This window comes from Ranitomeya variabilis, chromosome 2 (genome assembly GCF_051348905.1).
Source record: "Ranitomeya variabilis isolate aRanVar5 chromosome 2, aRanVar5.hap1, whole genome shotgun sequence".
Lineage (NCBI taxonomy): Eukaryota > Metazoa > Chordata > Amphibia > Anura > Dendrobatidae > Ranitomeya > Ranitomeya variabilis.
Window position 1 is genome coordinate 984,183,658 of NC_135233.1, and position 20,112 is coordinate 984,203,769.

Sequence of the window (20,112 nt, forward strand, 5' to 3'; positions counted from 1 at the left end):
GCTCATAGGGCAGTGGTAACTGGGTTGACCATATATCTACTCCTAACGCCAACACTAGAAGTAGCCGGGGATCATTCCTACGTTGATTCTAGATGACACGCGCCAGCCGGAGAATCTAGCTACCCCTAGTAGAGGAAAACAAAGACCTTTCTTGCCTCCAGAGAAGGGGACCCCAAAGCTGGATAGAAGCCCCCCAAAGCTTCCAGCAAAGGTCAGGATATAGATTTGGAACAAGCTGGACAAAAATACAAAACCAAAACAAATAGCAAAAAGCAAAAGGCAGACTTAGCTGATATAACTGGAACCAGGATCAGTAGACAAGAGCACAGCAGACTAGCTCTGATAACTACGTTGCCAGGCATTGAACTGAAGGTCCAGGGAGCTTATATAGCAACACCCCTAACTAACGACCCAGGTGCGGATAAAAGGAATGACAGAAAAACCAGAGTCAAAAAACTAGTAACCACTAGAGGGAGCAAAAAGCAAATTCACAACAGTACCCCCCCCTTAGTGAGGGGTCACCGAACCCTCACCACGACCACCAGGGCGATCAGGATGAGCGGCATGAAAGGCACGAACTAAATCGGCCGCATGAACATCAGAGGCGACCACCCAGGAATTATCCTCCTGACCATAGCCCTTCCACTTGACCAGGTACTGAAGCCTCCGCCTGGAGAGGCGAGAATCCAAGATCTTCTCCACCACGTACTCCAACTCGCCCTCAACCAACACCGGAGCAGGAGGCTCAGCAGAAGGAACTACAGGCACAATGTACCGCCGCAACAAGGACCTATGAAATACATTGTGAATAGCAAACGACACAGGAAGATCCAGACGAAAAGATACAGGATTAAGGATTTCCAATATCTTGTAAGGCCCAATAAAACGAGGTTTAAATTTGGGAGAGGAGACCTTCATAGGAACAAAGCGGGAAGAAAGCCATACCAAATCCCCAACGCGTAGTCGGGGACCCACACCGCGGCGGCGGTTGGCAAAGCGCTGAGCCTTCTCCTGTGACAACTTCAAGTTGTCCACCACATGATTCCAGATCTGCTGCAACCTATCCACCACAGAATCCACCCCAGGACAGTCAGAAGGCTCCACATGACCCGAAGAAAAGCGAGGATGGAAACCAGAGTTGCAGAAAAAAGGCGAAACCAAGGTGGCGGAACTAGCCCGATTATTAAGGGCAAACTCAGCCAACGGCAAGAATGTCACCCAATCGTCCTGATCAGCAGAGACAAAACACCTCAAATAAGCCTCCAAAGTCTGATTGGTTCGCTCCGTCTGTCCATTAGTCTGAGGATGGAAAGCAGACGAAAACGACAAATCAATGCCCATCCTACTACAAAAGGATCGCCAGAACCTGGAAACGAACTGGGATCCTCTGTCTGACACAATATTCTCAGGGATGCCGTGCAAACGAACCACGTTCTGGAAAAACACAGGAACCAGATCGGAAGAGGAAGGCAGCTTAGGCAAAGGAACCAAATGGACCATCTTGGAGAAGCGATCACATATCACCCAGATAACGGACATGCCCTGAGATAGCGGAAGATCAGAAATGAAATCCATGGAGATATGTGTCCAAGGTCTCTTCGGGACAGGCAAGGGCAAGAGCAAACCGCTGGCACGAGAACAGCAAGGCTTAGCTCGAGCACAAGTCCCACAGGACTGCACAAATGACCGCACATCCCTTGACAAGGAAGGCCACCAAAAGGACCTGGCCACCAGATCTCTGGTGCCAAAAATTCCCGGGTGACCTGCCAACACCGAGGAATGAACCTCGGAAATGACTCTGCTGGTCCACTTATCCGGGACAAACAGTCTGTCAGGTGGACAAGACTCAGGCCTATCAGCCTGAAATCTCTGCAACACACGTCGCAGATCCGGAGAAATAGCTGACAAGATAACTCCATCTTTAAGAATACCAACAGGATCAGCGACTCCAGGAGCATCAGGCACAAAGCTCCTAGAAAGAGCATCGGCCTTCACATTCTTTGAACCTGGTAAATACGAGACAACAAAATCAAAGCGGGAGAAAAACAATGACCAGCGGGCCTGTCTCGGATTAAGGCGTTTAGCAGACTCGAGATACATCAGATTTTTGTGATCAGTCAAGACCACCACACGATGCTTAGCACCCTCGAGCCAATGACGCCACTCCTCAAATGCCCATTTCATGGCCAACAACTCCCGATTGCCCACATCATAATTTCGCTCGGCAGGCGAAAACTTCCTAGAGAAAAAGGCACAAGGTTTCATAACAGAGCAACCAGGGCCTCTCTGCGACAAAACGGCCCCTGCCCCAATCTCCGAAGCATCCACCTCAACCTGAAAGGGAAGTGAGACGTCAGGCTGGCACAAAACAGGCGCCGAAGTAAACCGGCGTTTCAACTCCTGGAAAGCCTCCACGGCAGCAGGAGCCCAGTTAGCTACATCGGAGCCCTTCTTGGTCATATCCGTCAAAGGTTTCACAATGCTAGAAAAATTAGCAATAAAACGACGGTAGAAGTTAGCGAAGCCCAAGAACTTTTGAAGACTCTTAACTGACGAGGGCTGAGTCCAATCAAGAATAGCTCGGACCTTGACTGGGTCCATCTCCACAGCAGAAGGGGAAAAAATGAACCCCAAAAAGGGAACCTTCTGTACACCAAAGAGACACTTTGAGCCCTTGACAAACAAAGAATTTTCACGCAAAATTTTAAAGACCAACCTGACCTGCTCCACATGCGAATCCCAATTATCAGAAAAAACCAAAATATCATCCAGATAAACAATCAAAAATTTATCCAGATACTTCCGGAAAATGTCATGCATAAAGGACTGAAAAACTGAAGGCGCATTGGAGAGCCCAAAAGGCATCACCAAGTACTCAAAATGACCTTCGGGCGTATTGAATGCGGTTTTCCATTCATCACCTTGCTTAATGCGCACAAGGTTGTACGCACCACGAAGGTCTATCTTGGTGAACCACTTGGCACCCTTAATCCGGGCAAACAAGTCAGACAACAGCGGTAAAGGATACTGAAATTTGACAGTGATCTTATTTAAAAGCCGATAATCAATACAAGGTCTCAAAGATCCGTCCTTTTTTGCCACAAAAAAGAATCCCGCACCAAGAGGGGAAGAAGACGGACGAATATGTCCTTTCTCCAGAGACTCCTTGATATATGAACGCATAGCGGTATGTTCAGGTACCGACAGATTAAACAGTCTTCCCTTAGGAAACTTACTGCCTGGGATCAAATCTATAGCACAGTCACAGTCCCTATGAGGAGGCAGTGCACTGGACTCAGACTCACTGAAGACATCCTGATAATCAGACAAATACTCCGGAACTTCCGAAGGCGTAGAAGAAGCAATAGACACAGGCAGGGAATCCCCATGAATACCACGACAGCCCCAACTTGAGACTGACATAGCCTTCCAGTCCAGGACTGGATTATGGGTCTGTAACCATGGCAGCCCTAAAACAACCAAATCATGCATTTTATGTAAAACCAGGAAACGTATCACCTCGCGGTGTTCAGGAGTCATGCACATGGTAACCTGTGTCCAATACTGCGGTTTATTTGCTGCCAATGGTGTAGCATCAATACCTCTAAGAGGAATAGGATTTTCCAATGGTTCAAGAGCAAAACCACAGCGCTTAGCAAATGAGAGATCCATGAGACTCAGGGCAGCACCTGAATCTACAAACGCCATGACAGGATAAGATGACAGTGAGCAAATCAAAGTTACAGACAGAATAAATTTAGGTTGCAAATTACCAACGGTGACAGGACTAACAACCTTAGATATACGTTTAGAGCATGCTGAGATAACATGTGTAGAATCACCACAGTAGTAGCACAAGCCATTCCGGCGTCTATGAATTTTCCGCTCATTTCTAGTCAGGATTCTATCACATTGCATTAAATCAGGTGTCTGTTCAGACAACACCATGAGGGAATTTGCGGTTTTTCTATCACATTGCACCGAATTAGGTGTCTGTTCAGACAACACCATGAGGGAATTTGCGGTTTTGCGCTCCCGCAACCGCCGGTCAATTTGAATAGCCAGTGCCATAGTATCATTCAGACCTGTGGGAATGGGAAAACCCACCATAACATTCTTAATGGCTTCAGAAAGGCCATTTCTAAAATTAGCGGCCAGTGCACACTCGTTCCAATGTGTCAGCACGGACCATTTCCGAAATTTTTGGCAATACACTTCAGCCTCGTCCTGCCCCTGAGACATAGCCAGCAAGGCCTTTTCTGCCTGAATCTCAAGATTGGGTTCCTCATAAAGTAAACCGAGCGCCAGAAAAAACGCATCAAGATCAGCCAATGCCGGATCTCCTGGCGCCAGCGAAAAAGCCCAATCCTGAGGGTCGCCCCGTAAGAACGAAATAACAATTTTTACTTGCTGAGCAGAATCTCCAGATGAACAGGGTCTCAGGGACAAAAACAATTTACAATTATTCACGAAATTCCTAAACTTAAACCTGTCTCCGGAAAACAGTTCAGGAATCGGTATTTTAGGTTCTGACCTAGGATTTCTGATAACATAGTCTTGTATGCCCTGCACACGAGTAGCCAGCTGGTCCACACTTGTAATCAAGGTCTGGACATTCATGTCTGCAGCAAGCATAGCCACTCTGAGGTAAAGGGGAAGAAGAAAAAAAAAAAAAAAAAAAAAACCTCAGAATCTTCTTTCTTATAATCCCTCTTCTGCAATGCATTAAACATTTAATACTGGCCTGGCAAACTGTTATGACCCCAATGGCGAGGGTCTCAGAGGAACGTGGAAGTCTGCAGAATACAAAAATCCAGCTCATAGGGCAGTGGTAACTGGGTTGACCATATATCTACTCCTAACGCCAACACTAGAAGTAGCCGGGGATCATTCCTACGTTGATTCTAGATGACACGCGCCAGCCGGAGAATCTAGCTACCCCTAGTAGAGGAAAACAAAGACCTTTCTTGCCTCCAGAGAAGGGGACCCCAAAGCTGGATAGAAGCCCCCCAAAGCTTCCAGCAAAGGTCAGGATATAGATTTGGAACAAGCTGGACAAAAATACAAAACCAAAACAAATAGCAAAAAGCAAAAGGCAGACTTAGCTGATATAACTGGAACCAGGATCAGTAGACAAGAGCACAGCAGACTAGCTCTGATAACTACGTTGCCAGGCATTGAACTGAAGGTCCAGGGAGCTTATATAGCAACACCCCTAACTAACGACCCAGGTGCGGATAAAAGGAATGACAGAAAAACCAGAGTCAAAAAACTAGTAACCACTAGAGGGAGCAAAAAGCAAATTCACAACACTGACCCACAGATCTTAACAGCTCATTTGCATGTTAAGAAAAATGTGGATTTCTGTGGAATAAGATATTAGATCACATATATCAGGGTATCATTTTATTCAGCTTCCTATGATCTACATGCCCATATTGATGCCTTAGGGGAGGAACCTACTGACAGAGTTTTTCGGGAGGTAAGGACAAGTTTTTTGTATTCAAAGAAGCCTGTAATTTGTATTTTAGACTTCGTCCTTACTTTTCTGGAGATGAGGAGCAACAAGTGGGAATTGTGATTTCACCGTTGCAAGGGGATCCTCAATCCTAGACTTTTTCTTTGCCACAGGATTCTATTTGTCTCCAGTCAGTTGAGGGATTTTGGGGGGCTTTAGCCCTTATCTAAGATGATCCTGACAGAGTTTCCTTGGCTGAATCAAGGCTGCATCGCGTTTGGAACACCCGCCAGGGCCGTGGGGTACTTAAAGGGGTTTGTGAAATAATACAAGTTTGTGACGCCACCTGTGGTACTCGGTCAGGGGTGATCGACACTGCTTAAAGGGGTCCTCTGGGGTGATGTTATGGCAGAAGGGATGGTATGGCTTCCCGCAGGTGAAGCTGGGTCCCCTGGGCTCCCGACGTGTTTGGCAAGGATGGTGCAGTGCCGAAAAATAAATGGAGGTCACAGGGTTGCAGTCTCTTTACCTGGTTTACTGATGGTAGACAGCCACAGTCCAGGGTACCAGATCGCAGGTGCTGGTATGGTCCGGCCAGCTTGGAGGAGACTCCGGAATCCCCCTAACCAGGTGGGGTTAGAAGCCTTCCTTCTAGCATGGTGTTGTAGTCCCTAGCTGCCTTCAGCCTCACACAAGGTCCTCACATTTTCTCTGTCCCCCTTTAGGTAGGACACTACCCGCATGACAGCTGACTCGAGCCTTTTTACAGGATCTCTATCACGACCCGGGCTCTATCTGCTACTGTGTCTTTGGGTGTTAATGGTGGACAGGTAACTTCCAATATGCTGTCAGCCAGTTTCTGCCATGGGGCATAGCTATCCCCTCAACCTCAGTCTTCCAGCTACCCGTATCTGCGTTCAGCGTGGAGGAAGCTCAGTCGCAGCTTCTCTCTCCAGCTCTCAACTCTCCTTTGCTCCTTTTCCTCCTTCACGCTCTCTACAGCTTGTTCTGTCCTTTTCTCTCTCCTTTCCAGGAGCTGCAGCACCTCTCAAGGCTGCACGGTCCCACAGTTTCCTCACAGGAGCTGCAGATCTTCTCATCTGCAAAGCCCCTTTCCTCTGTCTCTCTCATAAACTGACTGCTCTGCCTCCAGCCAGAATATATATATATATTGAAAAAATAGCCCCAAAGCATGTTATTCCAAAGGTATTTACCATGCATGTACTTGCATATATACAGTATGCTAAATTGCATATTTCAAAGAGAGCAACACGACTCAATAATAATTGGTATATCAGGAGAAAGTGAGTCAAATGCTAATTAATGAAAAAGTGAACAAACTTTATTAAATCACATATACAAAAAGAGAGATAAAATCATTACATATGTAATGCACATAGTTCATTGAGCAACCAATATATGGCATAATGATTTGAGGTAGGTGAAAAGATTCCAAACAGATAAGTGCCGGTCAGCACATGCCTGCACAGATGGGCTATCATTATAAAGACATAAAGTGCTGTGAAAAAGAGTATACGGCTCAATGCCTCAGAATATATAAACTAGCTATGGAGTGATGGCCAGCACAGCTTAAAGCCGTGCAGATTCATGTGAATACCGATCACTACCAGTACTGATCCTCCACTCAAACAGCTAAGTAATAGCACAAGCCCAAATAGGCAGAATTACCGACCTCCTGACATTGTAAGCGTTAACCACAGCAATATACAATTGGATTGCCCCCACGTAAGGGCAATGGGGTACTCGGTACTGGGTCCTTCGGTTCGGGGAATGTCACGGTGGTCCGACCCGGTCCGTGGCCCTTTGAGGGGCGCCCAACAAAAGGAATAGTAGTTTTTATGGTTTTGGGAAAGGTCTTTAAAGGGGTAGTTCGTGACGCCACCTGTGGTATTCGGTCAGGGTGACCAACGCTGCTTAGGGGTCCGCTGGGGTGATGTAATATCAGCTAGATGGTATACCTTACCACAGGTGAAGTGTATCCCCAGGGCTTCCCAGAGGTGTAGGTGGTGATGGTGGATGATGTAAGTCACAGAGAATAACGAGGACACAAGGTTGCAGTCTCTTTACCTTTACTGAAGACTTCAGCATCCACAGTCCAGGGTACCGATCACAGGGTAGGCAGAGTCCGGCCGATCTGAAGGCAAATCCAGAGTCCCCTTACCCAGGTGGAAATCAGTAGCCTTCCACTAGCGACTGTGTGTTGTAGTACCGCCCTGCTGAACTTCTCGGTAAGGTCCTCACAACTGTTGTAGATGTTCTAGCTTTTTGGAAGTGCATCTGAACAGCAAGGTGGATTGCTGTTGAGGGGAGATAGAGAGAAAAAAAAAAAAAAAAATCTATAAATCTTCAGCACAGCGAGTGTGAGTGAGCTGAGTGTGACCTGAGCGTAAGTGTGAACGGCGGTAAGTGTGTGACTTGTGATTCAGTGAGGAGGTATTTGGAAGGCCTTTAACAAATACCTGTGTGAATTGGTTTGAGTTGCTGAATTGGGAGTAGCTATATTCATAAGGAGTTAACTTAGGGTGGGGGCTCATAATTAAGGGGATATAAGGGGCAGCTGTTTGGGGCTCAAGTCCTTTTTGGAAGTGCATCTGAACAGCAAGGTGGATTGCTGTTGAGGGGAGATAGAGAGAAAAAAAAAATCTATAAATCTTCAGCACAGCGAGTGTGAGCGAGCTGAGTGTGACCTGAGCGTAAGTGTGAACGGCGGTAAGTGTGTGACTTGTGATTCAGTGACTTTGGAATCAGAGAGTTTCCAAGGGAGGAATTGCTGTCTGTTTTTAATTAATACTTTGTATTTATTTTTAATTAGCGTTTCTGTGTGGTGCAATCCCCATTAAGAAACGTGCTCCACTATTGTTAATGCCATCCAGTGCACATCTTGCCACATGTATGCAGTCCTTGACCAGCCGGTCGAGGGTGCATACTGCTGTGCGAGATGTGAGCACGTTGTGCATTTGGAATCACAGATTTTGGATCTAAATGTGCAGCTGGCAACACTGAGATCCAGAGACAATATGGAGAGGAGTCTTCTGCTCACAGAGCAGACGCTCAATGGGATAGATGAGGAGGGGGATGGTAGGATGGAGCTGCAGGACAGTAAGGCAGTTAGCTGGGTGACAGACAGAAGGCGGGGTAGAGGGAAGAGTGCCAGGGAGGCTAGTCCTGATCTGGCACACCCCAATAAGTTTGCTAAGTTGGCAGATGAGGGGGGTGCCAGTACAGGGGTAGCAATGCTGCAGCCAGGCATGTCCTCTGAAAGCCGGAGGAGTGACTGCTCCAGTAAGGAGGGAAATAGGAGAGCAGGGCAGGCCAGACAGGTGCTGGTAGTGGGGGACTCAATTATTAGGGGAACAGATAGGGCAATCTGTCACAAAGACAGGGATCGTCGAACGGTGTGCTGCCTACCTGGCGCTCAAGTCCGACACATCGCTGATCGGGTGGACAGATTACTGGGAGGGGCTGGTGAGGACCCAGCGGTCATGGTGCACATTGGCACAAATGACAAAGTTAGAGGTAGGTGGAAGGTCCTTAAAGATGATTTCAGGGAATTAGGCTGCAAGCTGAAAGCAAGGACCTCCAACGTGGTATTTTCCGAAATACTGCCGGTACCACGTGCCACGCCAGAGAGGCAACGGGAGATTAGGGAGGTTAATAAGTGGCTCAAGAATTGGTGTAGGAAGGAGGGGTTTGGGTTCCTGCAGAACTGGGTCGACTTCTCAGTTGGCTACAGGCTCTACGCTAGGGACGGGCTGCACCTCAATGGGGAAGGGGCAGCTGTGCTGGGGGAGAAAATGGTTAGAAGGTTGGAGGAGTGTTTAAACTAGGGATTGGGGGGAGGGTATTCATTTTATAGGAGGGGAAGATAGTGCAGATAGAGACCTGGGCACAAATAAGGAAGTTGGGGGTGGCGGTGGCATGGGGGGTGGGGTAAGAACAGTTAATAATTTAAGAAAGAATAGAGGTACAGAGAGGAACATCAAGTGCATGTATACTAATGCCAGAAGCCTCGCCAACAAAATGGATGAATTAGAACTAATGTTGTTGGAGCATAATTATGACATGGTGGGGATATCTGAGACGTGGCTGGATGAGAGCCATGACTGGGCTGTTAAGGGTACCGTCACACTAAGCGACGCTGCAGCGATAGCGATAGCGACAGCGATGCCGATCGCTGCAGCGTCGCTGTTTGGTCGCTGGAGAGCTGTCACACAGACCGCTCTCCAGCGACCAACGATGCCGAGGTCCCCGGGTAACCAGGGTAAACATCGGGTTGCTAAGCACAGGGCCGCGCTTAGTAACCCGATGTTTACCCTGGTTACCATCGTAAAATGTAAAAAAAACAAACAGTACATACTTACATGCGTCCCCCGGCGTCCGCTTCCTGCAATGACTGAGCGCCGGCAGTAGCAGGGCACAGCGGTGACGTGTGCTTTCACTTTCACTTTACGGCGCTCAGTCAGTGTGGGAAGCGGACGCCGGGGGACGCATGTAAGTATGTACTGTTTGTTTTTTTTACATTTTACGCTGGTAACCAGGGTAAACATCGGGTTACTAAGCGCGGCCCTGCACTTAGTAACCCGATGTTTACCCTGGTTACCAGTGTAAAATATCGCTGGTATCATTGCTTTTGCTGTCAAACACAACGATACACGGCGACCTAGCGACCAAATAAAGTTCAGACCTTCCAGTAGCGACCAGCGACATCACAGCGGGATCCAGATCGCTGCTGCGTGTCAAACACAGCGATATCGCTACCTAGGACGCTGCAACATCACAGATCGCTGGCTATATCGCTGCGACGTTGCTTAGTGTGACGGTACCTTAACTTGCAGGGCTATAGCCTGTTCAGAAATGACCGTACAGATAAGCGAGGGGGAGGGGTGTGTCTATATGTAAAATCTTCCTTAAAACCCATCCTGCGTGATAATATAGGTGAATTTAATGAAAATGTAGAGTCCCTGTGGGTGGAGATAAGGGGAGGGGGAAAAAATAATAAATTACTGATAGGGGTTTGTTATAAATCTCCAAAAATAATGGAAGCAATGGAGAATATCCTCGTAAAGCAAATAGATGAAGCTGCGACTCAAGGAGAAGTCATTATTATGGGGGACTTCAACTACCCTGAAATAGATTGGGGAACAGAAACCTGCAGTTCCAGCAAAGGTAATCGGTTTTTGACAACTATGAGAGACAATTACCTTTCACAACTGGTTCAGGACCCGACAAGGAGGGGGGCACTGCTAGACCTAATATTAACCAACAGGCCAGACCGCATCTCAAATATAAGGGTTGGGGGTCACTTGGGGAATAGTGATCACAAAATAATAAGTTTTCAGGTAACCTTTAATAAGATGGGTAGTAGAGGGGTGACAAGGACACTAAACTTCAGGAGGGCAAATTTCCAACGGATGAGAGAGGATCTTGGTGCAATTAACTGGGACGATATCCTGAGACACAAAAATACACAAAGAAAATGGGAGACGTTTATTAGCATCCTGGATAGGACCTGTGCACAGTATATACCGTATGGGAATAAACATACTAGAAATAGGAGGAAACCAATATGGCTAAATAGAGCTGTAAGGGGCGCAATAAGGGACAAAAAGAAAGCATTTAGAGAATTAAAGGAAGTAGGTAGTGATGAGGCATTAAATAAATACAGAAAATTAAATAAATTCTGTAAAAAGCAAATCAAGGCAGCAAAGATTGAGACGGAGAGACTCATTGCCAGAGAGAGTAAAAATAATCCCAAAATATTCTTTAACTATATAAATAGTAAGAAACTAAAAAATGACAGTGTTGGCCCCCTTAAAAATAGTCTGGGTGAAATGGTGGATGAGGATGAGGAAAAAGCCAATATGCTAAATGACTTTTTTTCATCAGTATTTACAAAAGAAAATCCCATGGCAGCCAATATGACTAGTGATAAAAATTCCCCATTAAATGTCACCTGGTTAACCCAGCAGGAAGTACAGCGGCGTCTAAAAATCACTAAAATTGACAAATCTCCGGGCCCGGATGGGATACACCCCCGAGTACTGCAGGAATTAAGTACAGTCATTGATAGACCATTATTTTTAATCTTTAAAGAGTCCATAATAACAGGGTCTGTACCACAGGACTGGCGTATAGCAAATGTGGTGCCAATATTCAAAGAAGGGGCAAAAACTGAACTCGGTAATTATAGGCCAGTAAGTTTAACCTCTACTGTGGGTAAAATCCTGGAGGGCATTCTAAGGGATGCTATACTGGAGTATCTGAAGAGGAATAACCTCATGACCCAGTATCAGCACGGGTTTACTAGGGACCGATCATGTCAGACTAATTTGATCAACTTCTATGAAGAGGTAAGTTCCGGACTGGACCAAGGGAACCCAGTGGACGTAGTGTATATGGACTTTTCCAAAGCTTTTGATATGGTACCACACAAAAGGTTGTTACATAAAATGAGAGTAATGGGGATAGGGGAAAATATGTGTAAGTGGGTTGAGAGCTGGCTCAGGGATAGGAGACAAATGGTGGTTATTAATGGAGCACACTCGGACTGGGTCGCGGTTAGCAGTGGGGTACCACAGGGGTCAGTATTGGGCCCTCTTCTTTTTAACATATTTATTAATGACCTTGTAGGGGGCATTCAGAGTAGAATTTCAATATTTGCAGATGACACTAAACTCTGCAGGGTAATCAATACAGGGGAGGACAATTTTATATTACAGGATGATTTATGTAAACTAGAAGCTTGGGCTGATAAATGGCAAATGAGCTTTAACCCCTCTGTGACCTTTGACGTACTATCCCGTCGAGGTGACCTGGGCCTATCTGACCCTTGACGGGATAGTACGTCATAGCCGATCGGCCGCGCTCACGGGGGGAGCGCGGCCGATCGCGGCCGGGTGTCAGCTGCCTATCGCAGCTGACATCCGGCACTATGTGCCAGGAGCGGTCACGGACCGCCCCCGGCACATTAACCCCCGGCACACCGCGATCAAACATGATCGCGATGTGCCGGCGATGCAGGGAAGCATCGCGCAGGGAGAGGGCTCCCTGCGGGCTTCCCTGAGCCCCCCGCAGCAACGCGATGTGATCGCGTTGCTGCGAGGGTCTTACCTCCCTCCCTGCCTGCTCCAGACCCGGATCCAAGATGGCCGCGGATCCGGGTCCTGCAGGGAGGGAGGTGGCTTCACAGAAGCCTGCTCAGAGCAGGCACTGTGAAGCAGCCTGCACTTCAATCAGATCGGTGAGCTGTCAGAGTGCTATGCAAACTGGCAGATCACCGATCTGTATTGTCCCCCCCTGGGGCAAAGTAAAAAAGTAAAAAAAAAAATTTCCAAATGTGTAAAAAAAAATAAAAAAAAATATTCCAAAATAATGAAAAAAAAAAAAAAATATTATTCCCATAAATACATTTCTTTACCTAAATATAAAAAAAACAAAACAATAAAAGTACACATATTTAGTATCGCCGCGTCCGTAACGACCCGACCTATAAAACTGGCCCACTCGTTAACCCCTTCAGTAAACACCGTAAGAAAAAAAAAAAAAAACGAGGCAAAAAACAACGCTTTATTATCATACCGCCGAACAAAAAGTGGAATAACACGCGATCAAAAAGACAGATATAAATAACCATGGTACCGCTGAAAGCGTCATCTTGTCCCGCAAATAGCGAGCCACCATACAGCATCATCAGCAGAAAAATAAAAAAGTTATAGTCCTGAGAATAAAGCGATGCAAAAATAATTATTTTTTCCATAAAATAGTTTTTATCGTATAAAAGCGCCAAAACATAAAAAAAATAATATAAATGAGATATCGCTGTAATCGTACTGACCCGAAGAATAAAACTGCTTTATCAATTTTACCAAACGCGGAACGGTATAAACGCCTCCCCCAAAAGAAATTCATGAATAGCTGTTTTTTGGTCATTCTGCCTCACAAAAATCGGAATAAAAAGCGATCAAAAAATGTGACGTGCCCAAAAATGTTACCAATAAAAACGTCAACTCGTCCCGCAAAAAACAAGACCTCACATGACTCTGTGGACCAAAATATGGAAAATTTATAGCTCTCAAAATGTGGTAACGCAAAAAATATTTTTTGCAATAAAAAGCGTCTTTCAGTGTGTGACGGCTGCCAATCATAAAAATCCGCTAAAAAACCCGCTATAAAAGTAAATCAAACCCCCCTTCATCACCCCCTTAGTTAGGGAAAAATAAAAAAAAAGTATTTATTTCCATTTTCCCATTAGGGCTAGGGTTAGGGCTAGGGTTGGGGCTAGGGTTAAGGCTACAGTTAGGGTTGGGGCTAAAGTTAGGGTTAGGGTTGGGGCTAAAGTTACGGTTAGGGTTTAGATTACATTTACGGTTGGGAATAGGGTTGGGATTAGGGTTAGGGGTGTGTCAGGGTTAGAGGTGTGGTTAGGGTTACTGTTGGGATTAGGGTTAGGGGTGTGTTTGGATTAGGGTTTCAGTTATAATTGGGGGGTTTCCACTGTTTCGGCACATCAGGGGCTCTCCAAACGCGACATGGCGTCCGATCTCAATTCCAGCCAATTCTGCGTTGAAAAAGTAAAACAGTGCTCCTTCCCTTCCGAGCTCTCCCGTGCGCCCAAACAGGGGTTTACCCCAACATATGGGGTATCAGCGTACTCAGGACAAATAGAACAACAACCTTTGGGGTCCAATTTCTCCTGTTACCCCTAGGAAAATACAAAACTGGGGGCTAAAAAATAATTTTTGTGGGAAAAAAAAGGATTTTTTATTTTCACGGCTCTGCGGTTTAAACTGTAGTGAAACACTTGGGGGTTCAAAGTTCTTACAACACATCTAGATAAGTTCCTTGGGGGGTCTAGTTTCCAACATGGTGTCACTTGTGGGGGGTTTCTACTGTTTAGGTACATTAGGGGCTCTGCAAACGCAATGTGACGCCTGCAGACCATTCCATCTAAGTCTGCATTCCAAATGGCGCTCCTTCACTTCCGAGCCCTTCCATGCGTCCAAACGGTGGTTTCCCCCCACATATGGGGTATCAGCGCACTCAGGACAAATTGGACAACAACTTTTGGGGTCCAATTTCTCCTGTTACCCTCGGGAAAATACAAAACTGGGGGCTGAAAAATAATTTTTGTGGGAAAAAATTTTTGTTTTATTTTTACGGCTCTGCATTATAAACTTCTGTGAAGCCCTTGGTGGGTCAAAGCGCTCATCACACATCTAGATAAGTTCCTTAGGGGGTCTACTTTCCAACATGATGTCACTTGTGGGGGGTTTCTACTGTTTAGGTACATTAGGGGCTCTGCAAACGCAATGTGACGCCTGCAGACCATTCCATCTAAGTCTGCATTCCAAATAGCGCTCCTTCCTTTCCGAGCCCTCCCATGCGCCCAAACAGTGGTTCTCCCCACATATGGTATATCATCGCATTCAGGACAACTTGGACAACAGATTTTGGGGTCCAATTTCTCCTGCTACCCTCGGGAAAATACAAAACTGGGGGCTAAAAAAATAATTTTTGTGGGAAAAAATTTTTGTTTTATTTTTATGGCTCTGCATTATTAACTTCTGTGAAGCCCTTGGTGGGTCAAAGCGCTCAAAACACATCTAGATAAGTTCCTTAGGGGGTCTACTTTCCAAAATGGTGTCACTTGTGGGGGGTTTCAATGTTTAGGCACATCAGTGGCTCTCCAAACGCAACATGGTGTCCCATCTCAATTCCTGTCAATTTTGCATTGAAAAGTCAAACGGTGCTACTTCCCTTCCGAGCTCTCCCATGCGCCCAAACAGTGGTTTATCGCCACATATGGGGTATCAGCGTACTCAGGACAAATTGTGCAACAACTGTTGGGGTCCAATTTCTTCTCTTACCCTTGGGAAAATAAAAAATTGGGGGCGAAAAATAATTTTTGTGAAAAAATATGATTTTTTATTTTTACGGTTCTGCATTATAAACTTCTGTGAAGTACTTGGTGGGTCAAAGTGCTCACCACACCTCTAGATAAGTTCCTTAGGGGGTCTACTTTCCAAAATGGTGTCACTTGTGGGGGGTTTCAATGTTTAGGCACATCAGGGGCTCCCCAAACGCAACATGGCGTCCCATCTCAATTCCAGTCAATTTTGCATTGAAAAGTCAAACGGTGCTACTTCCCTTCCGAGCTCTCCCATGCGCCCAAACAGTGGTTTATCGCCACATATGGGGTATCAGCGTACTCAGGACAAATTGTACAACAACTTTTGGGGTCCAATTTCTTCTCTTACCCTTGGGAAAATAAAAAATTGGGGGTGAAAAATAATTTTTGTGAAAAATATGATTTTTTATTTTTACGGTTCTGCATTATAAACTTCTGTGAAGTACTTGGTGGGTCAAAGTGCTCACCACACCTCTAGATAAGTTCCTTATGGGGTCTACTTTCCAAAATGGTATCACTTGTGGGGGGTTTCAATGTTTAGGCACATCAGGGGCTCCCCAAACGCAACATGGCGTCCCATCTCAATTCCAGTCAATTTTGCATTGAAAAGTCAAATGGCGCTCCTTCGCTTCCGAGCTCTGTCATGCGCCCAAACAGTGGTTTACCCCCACATATGGGGTATCGGCGTACTCAGGACAAATTGTACAACAAATTTTGGGGTCCATTTTCTCCTGTTACCCTTGGTAAAATAAAACAAATTGGAGCTGAAGTAAATTTTTTGTGAAAAAAAGTTAAATGTTCATTTTTATTTAAACATTCCAAAAATTCCTGTGAAGCACCAGAAGGGTTAATAAACTTCTTGAATATGGTTTTGAGCACCTTGAGGGGTGCAGTTTTTAGAATGGTGTCACACATGGGTATTTTCTATCATATAGACCCCTCAAAATGACTTCAAATGAGATGTGGTCCCTAAAAAAAAATGGTGTTGTAAAAATGAGAAATTGCTGGTCAACTTTTAACCCTTATAACTCCCTAACAAAAAAAAATTTTGGTTCCAAAATTGTGCTGATGTAAAGTAGGCATGTGGGAAATGTTACTTATTAAGTATTTTGCATGACATATCTCTGTGATTTAAGGGCATAAAAATTCAAAGTTGGAAAATTGCAAAATTTTCAAAATTTTCGCCAAATTTCCATTTTTTCTGCAAATAAACGCAGGTAATATCAAAGAAATTTTACCACTATCATGAAGTACAATATGTCACGAGAAAACAATGTCAGAATCGCCAAGATCCGTTGAAGCGTTCCAGAGTTATAACCTCATAAAGGGACAGTGGTCAGAATTGTAAAAATTGGCCCGGTCATTAACGTGCAAACCACCCTTGGGGGTGAAGGGGTTAATGGGGATAAATGTAAGGTCATGCACTTCGGTAGAAGTAATAAGATGTATAACTATGTGCTTAATTCTAAAACTCTGGGCAAAACCATCAATGAAAAAGACCTGGGTGTATGGGTGGATGACAGACTCATATTCAGTGGCCAGTGTCAGGCAGCTGCTACAAAGGCAAATAAAATAATGGGATGTATTAAAAGAGGCATAGATGCTCATGAGGAGAACATAATTTTACCTCTATACAAATCACTAGTTCGACCACACTTAGAATACTGTGCACAGTTCTGGTCTCCGGTGTATAAGAAAGACATAGCTGAACTGGAGCGGGTGCAGAGAAGAGCGACCAAGGTTATTAGAGGACTGGGGGGTCTGCAATACCAAGATAGGTTATTATACTTGGGGCTATTTAGTTTGGAAAAACGAAGACTAAGGGGTGATCTTATTTTAATGTATAAATATATGAGGGGACAGTACAAAGACCTTTCTGATGATCTTTTTAATCATAGACCTGAGACAGGGACAAGGGGGCATCCTCTACGTCTGGAGGAAAGAAGGTTTAAGCATAATAACAGACGCGGATTCTTTACTGTAAGAGCAGTGAGACTATGGAACTCTCTGCCGTATGATGTTGTAATGAGTGATTCATTAATTAAATTTAAGAGGGGACTGGATGCCTTTCTGGAAAAGTATAATATTACAGGGTATATACACTAGATTCCTTGATAAGGCGTTGATCCAGGGAACTAGTCTGATTGCCGTATGTGGAGTCGGGAAGGAATTTTTTTCCCCATGATGGAGCTTACTCTTACTACATGGGTTTTTTTTGCCTTCCTCTGGATCAACATGTTAGGGCATGTTAGGTTAGGCTATGGGTTGAACTAGATGGACTTAAAGTCTTCCTTCAACCTCAATAACTATGTAACTATGTAACTATAAGATGTTATTTCTTCCTCTCTGTCCCCCAGATGGTATGGATAGGACAAACCCGTATGACTGATGGCCTGAGGCTTGTTTATAGGGACCCAAGAGATGCCCCGACCCCCACAAGTTGCCACCGTGTCTCCTAGGTATTAAGGTCGGGCAGCCAACTTGGAATTGACTGTCCTGCCAGTCTCTGGAGCAAGGCTTAGAGACAGTTGCTCCCTCGGTGTCCCGGCCACCGGCTACGCGCCTCAGAAGGAGGCAGCCTATTTCAGGGCAGAACTCCTTCTGGTGTTATCTCCTTGCGCTATGACTTAGTTTCTCACTCTCTACAACACAGTTCTCTCCGTGTCCTTTCTTAGGATGCTGCCGCACGTGGGGCAGGCGCAGCTCCCTGTCTTTCTGTCTTGCTAGGCCTCTGACAGGATCCCACCCCTGCCAGGGGCCCTCTGTCTGCAGCTCCGATGTTCCTCCTTTCCCCCTGTCTGCCTGACAGGTGTTGCCTGGGCAAAGCCCAGTCAGCTTCTCTCTCACTTTCTATCCAGCCCACCAGTTTTACCCTTCTGTGAGGAGTGCCCTAGTAGATAGGAGCAAGGCTCCCCCTGGTGGTCTGGAGTGTGAAGTGTGGTGTATGGTTTGTGATACCTGGTAGGAAGATCTCCTTTATTGCCATCAGACATAATATCACTCCCCCTGGTGGAACAATGACATCACTGCAACGACCAGGACTCTGGGGTGCTGCACAATCATAGTATTTACCCATATCAGTGCTAGGCTGAAGTTAGATAATCAAGGGTTATGCTCGTTGTCAACCTGTAATTCTCAGTTTGTCCTGACAGCAGAAGTGGTTCTAGAGAGCAGGACTGAGAGAAATTCTGTGTTTGTAGACAGTGGAGCTGGAGTCAGCATGGTTGATGCTAAGTTTGCTCGAACTCATGGGCTTGCTTGCTCTACTTTAGCTAAGCCCATTCCCATTTACGCCATCGCCTCAGCACTACTTTCTCAGAGAGCTTTGACGCAGATGGTTCATAACGTAAGAGTGAAGGCGGAGTCTTTGCATTATGTAGTAATTTCTTGTTATACAAATATTGGCCCCCTGGCCGTCGGCTTTCCCCCTCTGGCGCAGAAAATTGCGTGGGAGCCATTTTTTTTTTTTAAATTTAACATTCATTCATAAACTTCGGCCTTGCTATTACATATCTACTAGATGGTGGCCCGATTCTAACGCATCGGGTATTCTAGAATATGTATGTAGTTTATTTACGAAGTGGTGTTTAAATCCCGCTGCAATATCGCTGATTGGTCAAGAGCAATTAGCGAAGCTTGGTTTAAATCCCGCTCCAATTCATGGCCGGACTGCACCTGTCGCTGATTGGTCGCGCCAGCCGCCTGCGACCAATCAGTGATGCGGGATTTCCGTTACAGACAAACAGACCCTTAGACGATTATATATATACTAGATGGTGGCTCAATTCTAACGCATTGGGTGTTCTAGAATATGTATTATGTACGTCGCGCTGTGAGTGGGGGTTAAATTCCGTGCCAATATCGCTGATTAGTTGCGGCCGGCCGTGTAGTATATAGCACAGCCACATAGTATATAGCACAGCCACATAGTATATAGCACAGCGATGTAGTATATAGCACAGCCCACGTAGTATATAGCACAGCGATGTAGTATATAGCACAGCCCACGTAGTATATAACACAGCCACATAGTATATAGCACAGCCACGTAGTATATAGCAGCCACGTAGTATATAGCACAGCCAAGTAGTACATAGCACAGCGATGCAGTATATAGCACAGCCCACGTAGTATATAGCACAGCCCACGTAGTATAATGCACAGCCCATGCAGTAGATAGCACAGCCACGTAGTATATAGCAGCAACGTAGTATATAGCACAGCCACGTAGTATATAGCACAGCGATGTAGTATATAACACAGCCCATGTAGTATATAACACAGCCCATGCAGTTGATAGCACAGCCTCGTAGTATATAGCACAGCCACGTAGTATATAGCACAGCGATGTGGTATATAGCACAGCCACGTAGTATATAGCAGCCACGTAGTATATAGCACAGCCAACGCAGTAGTATATAGCAGCCACGTAGTAAATAACACAGCCCACAAAAAGAATTAAAATAAAAAATAGTTATATACTCACCTTCCGTCATCCACCGAAGCTGTCCAGCTCCTCGTGATGCTGCCGGCAGCTTCCGTTCCCAGAGATGCATTGCGAAATTACCCAGATGACTTAGTGGTCTTTGCCAGAGACTGCTAAGTCATCTGTGTAATTTTGCAATGCATCTCTGAAAACGGAAGCTGCCGAGAGCATCGGGAGGAGCGGGAAAGCTGCGGAGGTGACGGAAGGTCAGAATAGCATGATTTTTTATTTTTTTATTAC